This window comes from Anomaloglossus baeobatrachus, chromosome 12 (genome assembly GCF_048569485.1).
Source record: "Anomaloglossus baeobatrachus isolate aAnoBae1 chromosome 12, aAnoBae1.hap1, whole genome shotgun sequence".
Taxonomy (NCBI): domain Eukaryota; kingdom Metazoa; phylum Chordata; class Amphibia; order Anura; family Aromobatidae; genus Anomaloglossus; species Anomaloglossus baeobatrachus.
Window position 1 is genome coordinate 76,033,123 of NC_134364.1, and position 16,239 is coordinate 76,049,361.

The 16,239-nt window shown below is 47.0% G+C and overlaps 1 long non-coding RNA gene across 1 annotated transcript in view; it reads right to left on the reverse strand.

Annotated features, from left to right (window-relative positions):
- LOC142258135 (uncharacterized) overlaps positions 1–16,239 on the reverse strand; it is a 426,802-nt gene that overhangs the window by 183,269 nt on the left and 227,294 nt on the right. The gene's annotated exons all lie outside the window — the stretch shown is intronic.

Here is a 16,239-nt window from a genome sequence, read left to right on the forward strand (position 1 = left end):
AGTTAGAAAAACCTACCGTGTATGGGGAGCTGAGACCCAGGCTATATATGTATAATGTGGACTGGCAATAGGTGTGGGTGGGGTCGGGTCGGGTTCTTTTTAACTGCAAGAGAGGACACACATTAGTTAGGGACCCCAATGTAAGAGAATACCGTGACAAGGTGTTGGGGCTTTGTTGTATTGATCAATTCAATAGCTAAATTTCTCTTTATTCATATTTCATGACAGTAATGCAGATTCCATTGTCATATTTTCATTTTTACATATAGCTATTGTATTTTTCATGTCAGTATTCACACAGCAGTTTCTGCTTCACATTTATTCCCCTTGCACTGTCGCTGGTGTACAGCCCTTCTCTTTATATTATACTGTATATGTATACATTTGTTTCCTGAATAAGAAATGTCCCACACTGTGCCGCTGAATATAAACATGCACCCACCATTAAAGCACCATTTCAACTTTTTTTTTGTAATTTCAGAACTGGAATGGTGCTTTAAATCTTAGTCCCTTACCCCTGATCTTATACTCACCCTCCGATATCTTCATCTGTTTCTATTGCTGTTCTGGTCACTCTGTGGTGATTTGTGACCTGTTGGTAGCTTCAGTGTTTCATGGAGTGCTGGAGGTCACAACTCAATACAAGTCTATGAGAGCCTCGTTGTGGTCTCGTTCTGACTCATAGACTTGCTTTGAGAGCTCGTGAGGTAATTTCTGACTTCCAGCTAGTGTGAAGTTACGGGCACCAGATGGCACAGCGGAGCCGAAAAAGGGTGAAAATGCCAGAGGGTATGTCAGGGAGCAGGGGACTTTGATGTAAAGCACCACTCCAGGGCTGAAAAAAAGCCCGTAACCCTGCAGTGGTGCATTAATATATGGATAATTCACTATTAGAGCTGGAGCTGAGCTGCCATTCTCTATTGCTCCCTGAAAGGTCCCTGCCCGGGGGGATACGCGCTACTGATGCTGGTGCACAAAATGAGGGCAATCTGGCTATGTGCCTCCCAGAGCCACAGGCCTCAGGCAGTAGCCCAGATTGCACTCATTATGATCTACTTTTGAGTATGGTAAATAAATGGAAAAAAATATTTTTGACATATATACTTGCTACAGTAGAAAACTAAATTCTAACAGTAAAATGCCATCCATCCATCTCCAAAAGTCAGATGTCTACAAGTTGCCCAGGTCTGCAAATCATGAAAGGTTGGAGATCAACATCACATGAGCTCAGTGATGCATTTCTAAATGTCAATATATTAAAAAATACATTGAAAATACATCACTATGTCTGTAATGGAGAACATAGACTTACCAAGTTATTTATTATCCATCATGGCATCATCTGTATGCTGGAAGAGATCAATTTTCTAGAGGACAGCCATTATCAAATGAACATGGTCAACTGAACACTGCATTATGTGGTTGTCATCCCGAGTACAGACTATTCTCACAATTCACCGCCTCCCTTCTTCTTAGGGTATGTGCACACGATACTAATAAGAAGAATGAGCATGTGCACAGCAATGTCAAAACGACTTGTTGTGCATATGTACTGTCTTTTGCTACTTCCCTTGGAAAGTCACGAAGCGGTTAAAACAAGTAACTGCTCCATTCTTCTGGTGGCTTTCAAGTGGAATCGGGATGTGGAGGCCACTGGAGTTTTCCTGAAGAGACTTATGCTTCATAAATGATCTGGGTATGCAGTCTTCTATAAGACATAGTGGGCATGTTCCCTTAGTTCATGAAACACTGATCTTCTCGCAACACCGGATCTTCTGACCTGAGCAGTCTGCCTCATAGGTGTATGTAAAGCAGTTAGCTCAGGTCAGAAGAAACGGCTTTTAGGCTGCACGTTTTGATCCGAGAACAGTCAATGTTTCATCACAGATGTGTAAAAGTGGGCATATCAAAAGTCTGGGGGCTGGAGCTTTTGGGGTTTACAAAACCACAATAGTGCACAATCAGGGTACACTGAAATGTTCCCATTCTTTGCACTGAATTCATTTATACGTTAAAGGGAACCTGTCAGCAGAAATGTTGCAATAAACCTAAAAGATTCCCCCTCTGCAGCTCCTGGTCTGCATTCTAGAAAGGTTCCTGTTATTGTGCCCCCTTTGAGACGAAAATAAATACTTTATAAAGTCTTACCTTTTTGTATGCTAATCTTTTTTTATGTACACGAGGGTGGGCTCTCTTGCGTCCGTTATTCTCCCTCCTGCCGCTTTACGCCATCCCCCATCGCTCATTTCCATACCTGAGGACGCCGCCCAGTGCTCCCGAGGTCTCGCGCATGCGCCGTGTCACTCTCACGGGAGTGAGCACTGTGCAGTGTGACCGCTGGTGACGTGATTGCTCAGGCGTGAGATTATGGGCGGCGCTGTGATTGTCATCAGCAAGTACCCGCCCATAATCTCGTGCCCGCGCTTTTCACTCTGCCTCCACCGTTCTGCTGCTCCGCTCCTCCCATCTATTTCCTGTTCCAGGGAAAGATGGGTAAGAGATGAAGCTTGCGCAGAACGGTGGAAGCAGAGGGGAAAGCGCGGACACAAGATTATGGGCGGGTACTTGCTGATGACAATCACAGCGCCGCCCATAATCTTACGCCTGCGCAATCACATCACCAGCAGTCACACTGTGCACAGTTCTCAGTCCCGCAAGAGTGGCACGGCGCATGCGCGAGACCTCAGGAGCACTGGGCGGCGTCCTCAGTTATGGAAATGAGCAATGGGGGACGGCGTAAAGCGGCAGGAGGGCGCCTAACGGACGCAAGAGAGCCCACCCTCGTGTACATAAAAAAAAAAAAGATTAGCATACAAAAAGGTAAGACTTTATAAAGTCTTTATTTTGGTCTCAAAGGGGGCACAATAACAACAGGAACCTTGCTAGAATGCAGCCCAGGAGCTGCAGAGGGGGAATCTTTTAGGTTTATTGCAAAATTTCTACTGACAGGTTCCCTTTAAGGCCTGACTGAATAAAAGTCCTTATGACACTCATACGGGTTGTGTTCACATACCTATTTCTGGTATTTCTGTTTTACTGCATAGAAAAGCTTAAAAGGAATCTGTCAGCAGGTTTTTGCTATGTAATTTCAGAGCAGCATAATGTAGGGGAAGAGACCCAGATTCCAGTCATGTGACACTTAGTTTATGGGGTGTGGCAGTTGTGATAGAAACCCAATTTTCTCTGCTACAGGTCTAGCAGGACACAGAATGCTGAGTTGTGTATAACCCCAGCCACACCCCTAATTGGCAGCTTTCTGTGTACACTGCAAATTGACAAAAAGCTGCTTGGCACAAGACACCGAGTACTGTAGTGATAATCTCCAGCTGATAAAATACTGATTGTTTTGAGATAGCAAAATCCAGTCTAGTAAGTGATATGTAACTGTAACACCCAGGGGGCAGGGGGTGTCAGGCACGGGGTCTCGTACCTGAGTTACTCGTCACAGGGCCGGTGTGGTGATTTGGGATGTCACGGTGGCCTGCCCGGCTTCTTGCCCCGAGGTGTACACCAATAGAGAGGGAGGATGATGAGGATTGTAGTCGGATGATTGTCGTGCCACCTGTGGTATGTGGCCAGGGGATAGGCTGCTGCTGCTGTCGCTGTCCTCCGGTTCGGATGGTAGTAGCAGCCAGAAATGGTATCGCTCCCCACAGCTGGAGCGGGACTCGGGAGGATGATGAGGGGGAGTAGTGATGGCGATGGCCTCTGGCGCCGAAGCGCGGGCGCCGGTAATAAGAGTCCGAGTCGGTTGCTGCGGTTCCAGGTGTCTTTACTCACTTTTTGGTGCTGCTCACCCAGGTAGTACTGGTCACCCGCTCTGATGCGCCCCGTCGGACCCAGATTTCTTCAGAGGTCAGTCCAGTTTGGTGCTGGGTGAGTCCCTTCCTCCTAGCACCGTGTGTGTTGGATCCCCGTGGCTTAAAGCTACTTGGGGAGCCCAGTCCGTCTCGAGTAGTACTCTTGTCCATATCTGCAGGTGCCGCGGCTCCACAATGGAGCCTGGTGCTGTCCAAGGCCCCGGATCCTATTTGGCACCGTGCTTTCGGGCTCTGCGTGGCTAGGGAAGCTTGAAACCTCCCCATCCCTGCAGATTCTGGAAAACCAACTTGGAGAATGATCTTCCCTAGGGTCCTGCACCCTGTGTGGCGCCAGTTCCGAGGGAGCAATGAAGCTCTCCCCTCAGCAATTGCATGAACTTCTGTGTCCCACCAGAGCACCGGTAAGACACGTCTGCTCCTGTCCACTCCTGCTGGAGAACTCTCTACTCACTGTTGTGTTGGCTCCTAACTCCCCCTAAGTGGCTGCTCCTCCCCAGGTCCCTGTCACTAGTGGGTGGTGCCCCCCATGTTTGAAGGCAACCTTAAGACCCTACCCTAGCCCGGTCCCCATTGGGGAGGGCAATCTGGTTGTTTATTTGAGTGTAAGTGGTGAAACCAGTACCTACCTCTTCTGGATCTGGGTTAAGCACTACACCTTAAATGAGGTGCAATACTCTGTGGCAAATGGAGCCTCAGGGGCGCCACATAACATATGTCACACCTGGGTAGTAGGGGCAGGAGGCACTATTGGGCCCAGACATAGGGGCCAAGTGGTGGTGTGTGGCTTTTCTGTGGTGCTCCTAACTGGTTCCTGGAGCTCCAAACCCGTTCCCAGGCTACATCTGTATGAGGTAGGTAGGAATTACCGTAAGCCTGCTTTACACCTTGCAATTGCCCCTATATTGTTTTCCTCAAATTACATAGCAAATCCGGCTGAAAGATTCCATACAATACAGACAACACCATGAAATCTATATAAATTTAAGGCACACTTTGAAGACTTTCATACCATATACTGTACCACATGTACCATATGAGTGGAGCCTATACTATGCCATTAGCTTATTCCTGGCAGAATTGATACAAATCTTACTTTATGGTTTAATGATCAGGTACAGCCATGACCCATAAGTCTACTTAATCCCTTCACGTCTGAGGATGTAATGGTACGTCCTAAATCATGGAGGGGTAATCACCGCTGGCTAATGTGGTGAACCAGCGGTGATTCCCGCACATGTCTGCTGATTTGTACAGCAGATGTGTGCATGGAATGCGCTGGTGGATCCACGATCCACCTGCGCCTGTTAACCCCTTAAATCGCGCTGTCAAAATGTGACAGCACAATTTAAATGCCCGCAATAGGTAACGCGCACTTACCTGCAGCCATCAGAGGCCCCGTAATATGATTGACATGGTAGCACATGTTCATGTGATGACTCCTGTCGCAATCATGACTCACTTCTTGTTACAGCCAACAGAGAACTGGCTGTAACAGAAGACGAGCATTTCTGATAATCTAAGCTATGCAGTTCTGATAGGGAGAAATGAATGAGTGATCAAACTACTGATCCTTATAGCCCCCTAGGGGGACTAGTAAAATAAAATAAAAAAAGTTTTAAAAAATGATAAAAAAAACAAAACAAAACTTAAAAAGTTCAAATCACCCCACTATCACACCCTTGAAAACTAAAGAGTTAAAAAAAGAAAAAATATACACACATTTGGTATTGCTGCGTTCAGAAATGCCCGAATCATCAAAATATATATAACCAATTAATCTGATCGGTAAACGAGGTAGCAGCAAAAAAATTTCCAAACTCCAAAATTAAGTTTTTTGGTTGTCACAAATTTTGTGCAAAATGCAATAACAGACGATCAACACGTAGCATATGTGCAACAATGGTACTGTTAAAAACGTCAGCTCAAGATTCAAAAAAAGAAGCCATTACTGAGCCTTCTAGCCTGAAAAATAACAATGCTACGGGTCGCGGAAAAATGGTGCAAAAAGGGCACCACTTTTTTGGACAAACGTCTGAATTTTTTCTAATCCCTTAGATAAAAGTAAACCCATACATGTTTGGTGTCTATGAATTCGTACCGACCTGAGGCATCACACCCACACATCAGTTTTACTATATAGTAAACACGGTGAACAAAATATCCCTAAAAGTGCAGTCGCACTTTTTTTTGCAATTTTTCCGCACTTGAATTTTTTTGCCGCTTTCTAGTACACTACATGGTAAAGCTTATGCTTTCATTTAAAATTACAACTCATCCCGCAAAAAATCAAGCCGTTATATGACAAGATTGTTGGAAAAATAAAAAAACGTTACGGCTCTCGAAAGAAGGGGAGCAGAAAAAAAAAACGAAAAAAGGAAAATTGCCCGGGGGTTAAAGGGGTTGTCCATATAAATCCATAAGTCTGCAGTCACTCTAAGTGACTGCAGATTTAAGGGTTCTCACATTGTGTGCACTGTGAGGACTCTCCAGTATCAGAGATGGGAATGGTGGTCACTTGTCCGAAAGTATGCAAAATGCATTCCCTCAGCCAGAATCCGTTGGAATATATACATATCACATATTTGCAGCAACATAACCTCCGTTCCCAGCTCTGAAACTGGCAAATCTTCAAAGAGCACAGTGCGAGCGATGTGAGGATTCATAAGTCTGCAGTCACATAGAGGGACACACAGAGAGACTGCAGACTGGTAGATTTAGACCGGACAATCCCTTTAATCATATAAATAATTGTGCCAAGCATAACTACTGTAGAACTACTCATATGTATAAGAATAAAAGGGTTGTACCAATTTGTACATTTTTGGTAGATCCAAAGGATATTCTTAGTTCAGACACCCCCTTACCAAGCTAAGTAACGTAAATAGTTTTCCCCCTTTTATGGCTTTTCTGTTGGATGAACTATAGGAGGGTAACAATCAATGTCGGCAATAAAAGATATATAATGTGCAAAAATGTCTCTGGAGTCGGTCATGTGCTTTTACTTATACAGAACGGAAATCTGATGTTGTGTGTGTGCTTTACACATCATGAGAAGTCACACAGGAGGACATACTGTAACCTTCACGTTGCAGCTGGCTGGCCTTCTGTTCTGATGCAGCTAAGACTTTAAGCCAATGCATATAAATTAAGAGGATATTACAATCACTCTCTTGATATGATGGACCGTGAAGGTCCTTTGTGGGCTGCTGCTTCACATCTGCCAGGCTCCTGGTGACCTCTTGTTGTGTCTAGAGGACTGTATCACATGTCCGGCGAGCATTGAGTAATCCAGTTACTGAGACGTAAACATTCAGTAGAAAGCAGAGCTTTTAAAAATGGAGATCTTTGCTCGGCTTTCCATGTGTTGACTATCTCGACAGCTATAGCTAACTTTATTTTGTGCAATAAGAAGCAGGCAGGAATTATAAATGTCATACCATGACTTACTGTATCTGGTTCGCAAAGTCCGAGGATGACCACCTGTCTAATATGGTGTAGCTTTCCTTGCCAAAATATCTCTAAAGTCCCCCGTAAACATTAGATAGATGTTGGCGAAAAGGTTGGGCCAACAGCGATTTTGCCTAACTGCCCCATACATCAGATGGTTCCCGTGTTTCCTATGATAGATTTGTTGTCAGACATCATTGGTGGCTTATCTCTAGAGAACAAAATGATTGTCAGTTACAGTTGAGCGAGTATCGAAATATTCGTACTTGCAATACTGGTAATGAGTACTGTGTAATACTCGCATATTCGTCCCGAATAGTGTGTGCAATGCAAGTGTAGCGCCCCTGAACCCCTTGGGGCACTACTAGGTACTACATCCTGACAAAGATTTAGGGCCTACCTCCAAGGACCTGGAAAACCAGTGCCGGTACTACCAAAACACATAACATCCCCAGTTTCCCACTCCCAATTAGGGATGACTGACTAGTAAGGCTGCTTTCACACATCCGGTTTTTGCAGTGCGGCTCAATCCGGCTCAAAAACCTATGCAACGGATGCGGCGAAAAAAATGGATCAGTTGCACAAGTTTTTCCATGCGGCCCGTCCGTTTTTTGACGGATGCGGCTTGATACGGAGCATGCGAAATGCAAAAAACCGCATCCGGCGGCCGGATGCGGCTTTTGCCGTAGGATGCCGCATCTGGCGTCCATAGGCTTGCATTGTAAATTGCGCCGGATCCGGCGCGATGCGTTTTTTTCGCCGCACAAAAAAAAAAAACTTGCCAGGCAAGGTTCTATCCGGCCGCCGCATGGGCTAAATATGCTGCATCCGGCAAAAACCGGACGCAACGCAAGGCCATGCGGCACAATACAGTGCTAATGCAAGTCTATGCGGAAAAAAAACTCAACCGGCGGCAAAAAAAGGTTGCGTTTTTTCTGCAAAGCGCCGTATTGTGCCGCTCAGCAAAAAACGGATGTGTGAAAGCAGCCTAAGGGAAAAAATGGATGGCCACCCAGAGGTGGAGCCAGTCCATTCCACTAGACGGCAACCCGGTGGGAGGGGACAGACACAGACAGTCAGACAAAAGAGTCTGGTAGTGACAGTTGAAGGGGATGGACGTGTCTCCAGACGGGGCCGTGTAGCAGTGACCTAGGTGGCGTAGGAGAGTGGTTGCCAGGGAGGGTGCATCCAGGTACCCCTGGAACCAGAGCAGCAACGGGGCACTGGGCCCTAGGTCAGGCGACCGCTTCAGACAACCTGACAAATACCTGCACAGTGAGGGGACCTTCACAGACCTCCCTGACCCAAGAATCCGGGGGCACCAGCAGTAAAGATTGAGCCAGGGATCGGAGCAGAACACCGACCCTACAGGGTTTGCACTGCTCACCGTATGGACAAGAGACTCCCGACAGACAGTAAGGGACCCACAAACACTCCAAGCTACGTGGTCCCACCAACCAGTGAGAGGTGCTGGGGAAAGAGACTACCAGGTCACCACACCGGCACTGGGACAAAAGGGACCAGGTGTCTGAATCAGCTGTCCTCAGTGCCTTAACCCAACACCACCGTGAGTAAAAACAGAAGTTTCACTGCATCCCCATCGTGTGGTATCCCTACCATCCAGGCTGCCACGACCATCAGCCCCAGTGGTAACAATGTGCAGCAGCGGTTCCATCACCATAACCGCAACCCGCAAGTGGCATCACAATATAAACTCTTTCATTTCCCCTGTACATATTCCCCATTAAAAAGCGACGCCCAGGGTCACTGAACCGGGTATCGGCCATTACACAACCATAACACAGCATCCCCGTATATATACGGCCCGGGACAGAGTACCCCATAGCTTTGGGGCGTCACACAAGTCAATGGGACATGCAAGTAATATTCCGCTGATTAGGAAATGCGAGTAATTTTCTGTTGGATTCCAGCAGAAAATTACTCACATATCCTATTGACTTGCATTGCACACACTATTCGTAACAAATACGTGAGTATTATACAGTACTCGTTACCAGTATCACAAACACGAATATTTCGATAGTCGCCCAACTCTATCCTCAGTGCAAAATCAGACATTCTTATCTCTGCCGACATATCATAGTATCATAGTTTTTAAGGTTGAAGGGAGACTCTAAGTCCATCTAGTTCAACCGGTAGCCTAACATGTTGATCCAGAGGAAGGCAAAAAAAACCCCAATGTGGCAAACAAGTTCCAATGGGGAAAAAATTTCCTTCCTGACTCCACATCCGGCAATCAGACTAGTTCCCTGGATCAATACCCTGTCATAAAATCTAATATACATAACTGGTAATATTAAATTTTTCATAGTCTGTCGAGAGCTAGCATACACATAGGCTGTCAGCTAAACCTGTCAATATTGGCATTAATTTAATGTGTATGGAGGCCTTAACTCATCAAAGCAAAACCTCAGAAGGTATCCTCAGAAAACTGGCATCTAAGACATTAGCAGCAGGTAAGTTTCATGGTAAGACACAATGGATTGGACTTTTCAGCTGATCCCACAGATGCTCGATTGGACTCAAAACTTTGCAGATCAAGACCACATTGTGAAATCTCTGTTATTGTATTCAGTAAATTTGAGATTATCTTAACCCCTTCATGACCGGACGATTTTTCATTTTTGTTTTTTTTGCTCTCCTTTTCCGAGAGCCGTAACTTTATTTTTCCGTCACTCTTGCCATATGAGGGCTTGTTATTTTGCGCAATGAGTTGTACTTGTAAATGAAACCATGAGTTTTACCATATAGTGTACTGGAAAATGGTAAAAAACTTTGAAATGCTGAAAAATTGCAAATAAAAAGTGCGATTGTTTTGGGGTATTATATTCAATGTATTCACTGTATGGTAAAACTGATGTGTCAGTATGATGCCTCAGGTTGGTATGAGTTCATAGATAACAAACATGTATAAGTTTACTGTTATCAAAGGAATGAAAAAAAAAATCAGAGGTTTGCCCAAAAAAAGTGGCACTCATCTTGCGCCATTTTCCGCGACAGGTAGCGTTCTCATTTTTCAAGATATGGGGCTCAGTGTAAGCTTATTCTTTTGTGTCTTGAGTTGACATTTCTAATGGAACCATTTTTGCACAGATGCGCCATTTTGACCAAAATTTACAATGCCGAAAAACGTAAATTGTGTTTGGAATTTTTTTGCCACTACGCCGTTTAGTGATCAGGTTAATTGATTTAATATTTTGATAGATCAGGTATTTATGAAAGCGGCAATGTCAAATATGTGTATTTTTTTTGTTTGTTTTTTTAACAGTTTAATTTTCAATGTGGTCAATGGGGGGTGATTATAACTTTTAGGTTTATTTTTTAAAATTATTTTTTTTTATTTTAGTAGTCCCCCTAGGGGACTATATGGATCAGCAGTCAGATCACTAATTCATTTCTGTTGATCAGAGCTGCACAGCTCTGATCAGCAGAAATGCAGCATTCCCGTTAGAGTTGGCGCTCTGTTGGCTGTAACAGGAACTACATCATGATTGAGTCATGATATAATCATCATACGCATGATGCATAGTTCCATCATGATGGAGTCATCATATGCATGACCTGTTGCTACTATAGCAACCATCAACTCCCCATGATCCCGTCACAGGGCCTCCGATGGCAGCGGGGAAAGGCGATTTGCCCTCTACGGACATTTAAATCACGCTGCCACATTTTGACAGCGCAATCTAGGGGGTTAACAGGCGAAGGTGGATAGCCGCACATGTCTGCTGTTCAAATCAGCAGACATGTGCAGGGATCACTGCTGGCTCACCACAGCAGCTGGCAGTGATTACCTTGATATAATTCACATTTGGTGAGTTTTTTACCTCAGTATTTGTAAGCCAGGAGTGGGTGATAAATACAGCAGTGGTGCCCGTGTTTCTATTATACTTTTCCTCTGATTGTTCCACTCCTGGTTTTGGCTACAAATACTGAGGCAAAATACTCACCAAATACTGAACATGTAAGTTCATTCCTTATCAGCAGGATTAATTACTCTTCCTCATCGGAGCTCTGAGAGGATCTTAGCATCAGGCATCTATAACGTCCTTGGCTTTGAGCAGTTTGTGGCTTTCCTGGATCTAACTATGTTCGGGGCCTTCCTTGATTTTGAATAAATGGCAGCCTGGATTTTTCCTTTTCACAGAGAGTTTCCTTCTCCTTACCAGATAGTCACTAGAGGATAAAAGTGACTGAAAGTAGGCCCACCGACTCCAGCCAAACTCAGTCCTCACCTCCCGAGTCCTCAGCCACAGACATCTTTTTAATTTTCCTGTCAGAAAAAGACCCGGAAACTTCCCCGCTGCTGCTTCACTTCCTTTTACCATATAAGGTAAAGGTAGTTTTGAGAAAGTCCAGCAGAAGTCAGTGTTAATGCTACTGTGCCGCCCCCGTGGCAGCAGCCGAGCTGCTCGGATACGGGTTCTCAGTGGCTCGAGGGTCTCCAGACCCGGGGGTCGGGCAGCCATTCAAATGAAGGAGGTATTTATAAGGCATTATAGAGTTTGTGACGCCCCCGTGGTGTGTGGTAATTAGGAGTACCACCGCTGCAGTTGGGAGTACCCGGGGATGATCGACCGATGCAGCATGGTGTTAGAACACTCCACGGGTAGGGGGAATGCCCCGGGTCTCGGTGTGGGGGAAAGAGGCAGTGGGATGCAGGTATCAGTCTTGTACTCGCTCAGTCAATTAAGCAGACACCGACAACTGGGTAAACCAAGTCTCTGGACACCGCTGCCGCTGAGGGGAGATAGTTCGGGTCCCGTCCCCAATGGTGCTACCTGGTGATCCGTGACCTGACTCCTGGCACTAAGTTTACTTCTCTAGTGGTCCCGGTAGTGTGAAACTTGCCGGGTCCTGCTCCCCACTGTGGCTAAGTGTGGGAACTTGTTCTCAGGGCTCACGCTTGGGATTTTCTGGACCGTTCTAAGTGGAAAGTCCTATCCCCCTCGTTGCGCTAGTGCCCCATTTTGGAGCAGTTGGGAACAAATCTTGAAGGCTCCATTCTCCACGGGTGAATTATCGGCTTGCATGCAGCTGCTCCCCGACCTAGGGTCCACGTACCCAGTCGTGCCTTGGTCCCAGCTCGGTGATGGTGCAAGGCCGCTGGCTGTCCTGCTCCACAGATCCGAGCTCCTTGCCACGATTCCCTGCGACCGGGGTCCAACTCCTCTAGGCCCAGACCACCGTCTGCAACCTAGACAGTTTCCTTATGGGAGTCCCCGCTCCCGACCTCCTCAGAACTCCTCACAGCTCGAGGGCTACTCTCCTGACCCCCCAGGTGGGCGAATCTATTCCACTCAAGCCGTCCACTGGTGTGTCTTGTGGGTGTGGTGCAGGGTGTTTCTAGGATTTGATTAGCTGATGTAGGCAACACCATTTGGTTAGGGACCCATAACAAAGAGAGAGGTGGATACTGCACGGGAGGGTAGATTGTGCAATACCCTGTGACGACCTGATAGTCCAGGGGCGTCACACTACAACTCTCAGAGCAAGGCTTCAGAAGGCACAGATAATGTCCAACATTATAGAAAAACATATGGCCCTTAGGGGACATTCTAGTAGGGTCTTCTCTGGGTCACTACACTTCCAGCATGTCTCCCTTCTTCATAAAGTGGATCCTGGTGCCAACACTTCACAATATAAGCATTGCACACCCACCAGGCTGTACACATGATGTAGTATAATGTAGACTGGTCATACCAAGACACTTTTTCACACTGCTCCATGGTCAGTTCTGATGCCAATTGTGATTTATTTCAGCAGTTATCTAGTCGGCATTGTCACCCTGACACTGCCAAACGCTGTGATGCACTATATATTTTGACAAGTTATATCTTGCAGCTTTATTATGGCATATTAAGAGGACAAGCCATAAATGTGTAGTAGATGTGGGTCCCACAAGTGATGCCATTAGTGCAATGTTGGCCCTTCTGTCCCTGAAAGTGACATGAGCCGTTACATCACCAGTTGGCTGCAGCTAATCAGTGGCCACTGTTTGGGTGCTTCTCATCAATATTCAACTCATGGTGGGCGTCCTACTCTGGGGGAAAAAGTAAAAGCTGCAGCTGATGAGCAGTCACTCATTGGCTGCAGCCTGCATGTGATACAATAGTTATGTCACTCTCTGGGGAAAGCAGTGCCGACAACGTTGGAACCGCACCACTACGGGAAGGGAATATATATTGGTTTTCATTTAATTGGGCTCCTGAAATGAATGAGGTGGTCCAGTAGGGGACAAACCCTTTTAATCTCAAAAGGGTATTCCCATCTTCCAGATCCTATGCTAATATGTATAAGGTGTAGTAATAATAATAATAATAATAATAATAATATTATATTATTAATAGATACTTCCCGTTAGAAATGTAGTATAGTTCTCCTGATTAGCTTTGTTGTTTACCTCTTATGCAGGGCATTGCAGCTTAGGTATCCATGGTTATGACTACACCTATAGAGACAGTTAATCGCTTGCAGTCGTTACTTTGGATACCTATGTAGCGCACATTGATATGGGGTAATCGGTCCCGGGCAGTAACATATGGGACTGTGCCCTGGGCCCCTTTTGTTAATGGGGGGTATTTACAGGGGAGATAAGAGTTTTTGTCATGTGACGCCACCTGCGGGTTGTGGTTAAGGATGGAGGACCGCCGCTGCTGAATGTGGGTACTCCCGGGGCTGGTGGTAATGGCAGCTGTGATGGTAGGCCCTCCGCAGGTAGGGCTGCGCCTGGGAGATGTAACGGGGCCAATAACGGAGACCACACAAGGTTGTCTTTAACAGTCTCTACTCACTGTGGACCCAGGAGTTGCTGGTTCAGGTCCCTTGGAAGACCAGTACCAATGTAGTGTCCCAGGTTGCTCTATCCCCGGCACGCTTAGTTGATTGGGTCCCCGTAGCGTGGAGTGTGTGGGGGCCCAGACTGTCCCTTTTGGGGTACAGTCTCCTTCTCCGTACAGTGGGCAGTGTGGACCCTGTGGGGAGGTAAGTGTCCGAACCCCGATCCTAGTTTACTGCTGATGCCCTCGGATTATTTGGTTTGGTGAAGTCCGTGAAGATGTCCTCACCGGGAAGGTATTTGCCAAACAGTCTAAAACTTGCACTTGCGCTTGATCTAGGGCCCTGTGCACTGTTCGTGCTCCAGTCCCAGCGGTATCTCCGGTACCCGTCCTGGTGACCTCTCTCCTGTGCCCCCTGGGGTCACCTCTAAACGGACCCAGCTCAGGCACGTCCACACACCTCTCCTGTCTGCTATTCGACTCTCTCCTCAATACTGACTTACTGACTGCTGACTCCTCCCACCAGGCTGGCTATACCCAGGGACTCGTTCCCATGGCGACTAACCCCTTACATGGTTAACCCTCTATGCCCAGTGTGGAGTACAGAACTAGGATTTTGGTCGTGTTTGGATGGAATTGGTACTGGTACTCCACGTCCCAGTGGGTAGGTCCTGCATCCCCAAGATGATGCAGTTCCCTGTAGTGCCCTGAGGGTCTCAGGGGCACTACATTCCCCATTGGTTAAACACAGCACGTCGGGCTGTCAGCAAAATAGAGTTTTATTTTTAACCGCAATGAAAAAGGTAAAAAGTTAAGCAATACATATAACATTCTTCCACACAGTGGAGGCACTTTTCATAAACGTTCCAACATTGAGCATCCCCCCCCATCAACCCACCACCCAAAAAGGTCCTGGTTCCCCAAAACCCTTTGAAGAAGCAGGTCACCAGTCGCTTTGGTGACCAGGTTTGGGCCATCTCTATCCCAGACCTTTCCTCCAACCTTCCTCTCCTTGGTGGCGGGATCAATGTCCTGACGGTGCAAATGGGATTACTCTGGAAGGCACACTTGGTGCAAATATATACAATAACACGAGTTCGTGATGGCTGCTGCCAGTCCTGCAGCCGTGGTCCATGTTTAACTTTAACTTCTAGAGAATCAGGTTACTTTTCCATAAATTATTCAAAATTTTCAAAACATTTTTAGATTATTATGCAGATTTCTTAGGGGAAAGTAATAAATGCACACATAACTTTTCAACATTATAACTGCTGGGGTAGCCTGGTTCCGCTACCACCATTCAGTAAGGGGGCTATCTGGATCATCTGGCCTCCTGAGATCAGCACTTGAGGTCTAGGTGCACTGGGTACACACACCACTTCTGCCCACTGGTGGCCACTGGGATGTCGGTGCTGTCGCAGATGCAGAGGCTGGGAAGGGAACCACTGCAGGTTGGTGTACAGGCTCCTCTGGCTTTAGTGCATCGATGTCAGACACTGTGTATTGCGTTCGCACAACGCGGACGAACTCGCCCCCTGCATGCGGCACCCATTCTAGCTTTGGGATCAGATCCGCCATTCCCTTTACAGTGGCTGGGCGCAGTACCTGAGAATGGTCATCAGCACTGGCGGCAACCTTCTCCGTGGCTCCCGATACAGTCGGAGCCTGGATTACTGGCTCTAGATCAGGAACTGATGCCTGCTCCTTCCCCAGCGGGGAAGGTGATGCGACCTCTTCTGATCTCGCTGGCTCTGGCGGTGATGCGGTCTGGTCGAGGATGGATCCGGGAGTCTGGGATGGTGCAGTCTGGTCAGACGGCGCTCCACTCTCTGGAGCCCACATAGCTGCCACCACCCCTATCATCTTTGCCTCCACTCCTCAATTTGCTGCAAGTTCTCCTCCCGCATAGTCCAGTACAGCCGCTGGACCTCCGCCTCCAGCCTCTCCGCGGTCCAGGGTACGTCTCTGCAACCGTGTCGCCTGCGCTCGTGGGCTGGAGGCGCATACATCGCGCCGGTTACAGGTTTGCTAGCCCTCGTTTACCTGTGCCTCCACGTCGCCAGTCCCCTTCGGTCATTTCTCACCACTCTCGCGGGGACTGGGGAACTCTGGGAGCTTCCGGGTCCGGTTACTGCCGACTCCCGCCCGCGCTCTCAGGGCTCATGGGCGGG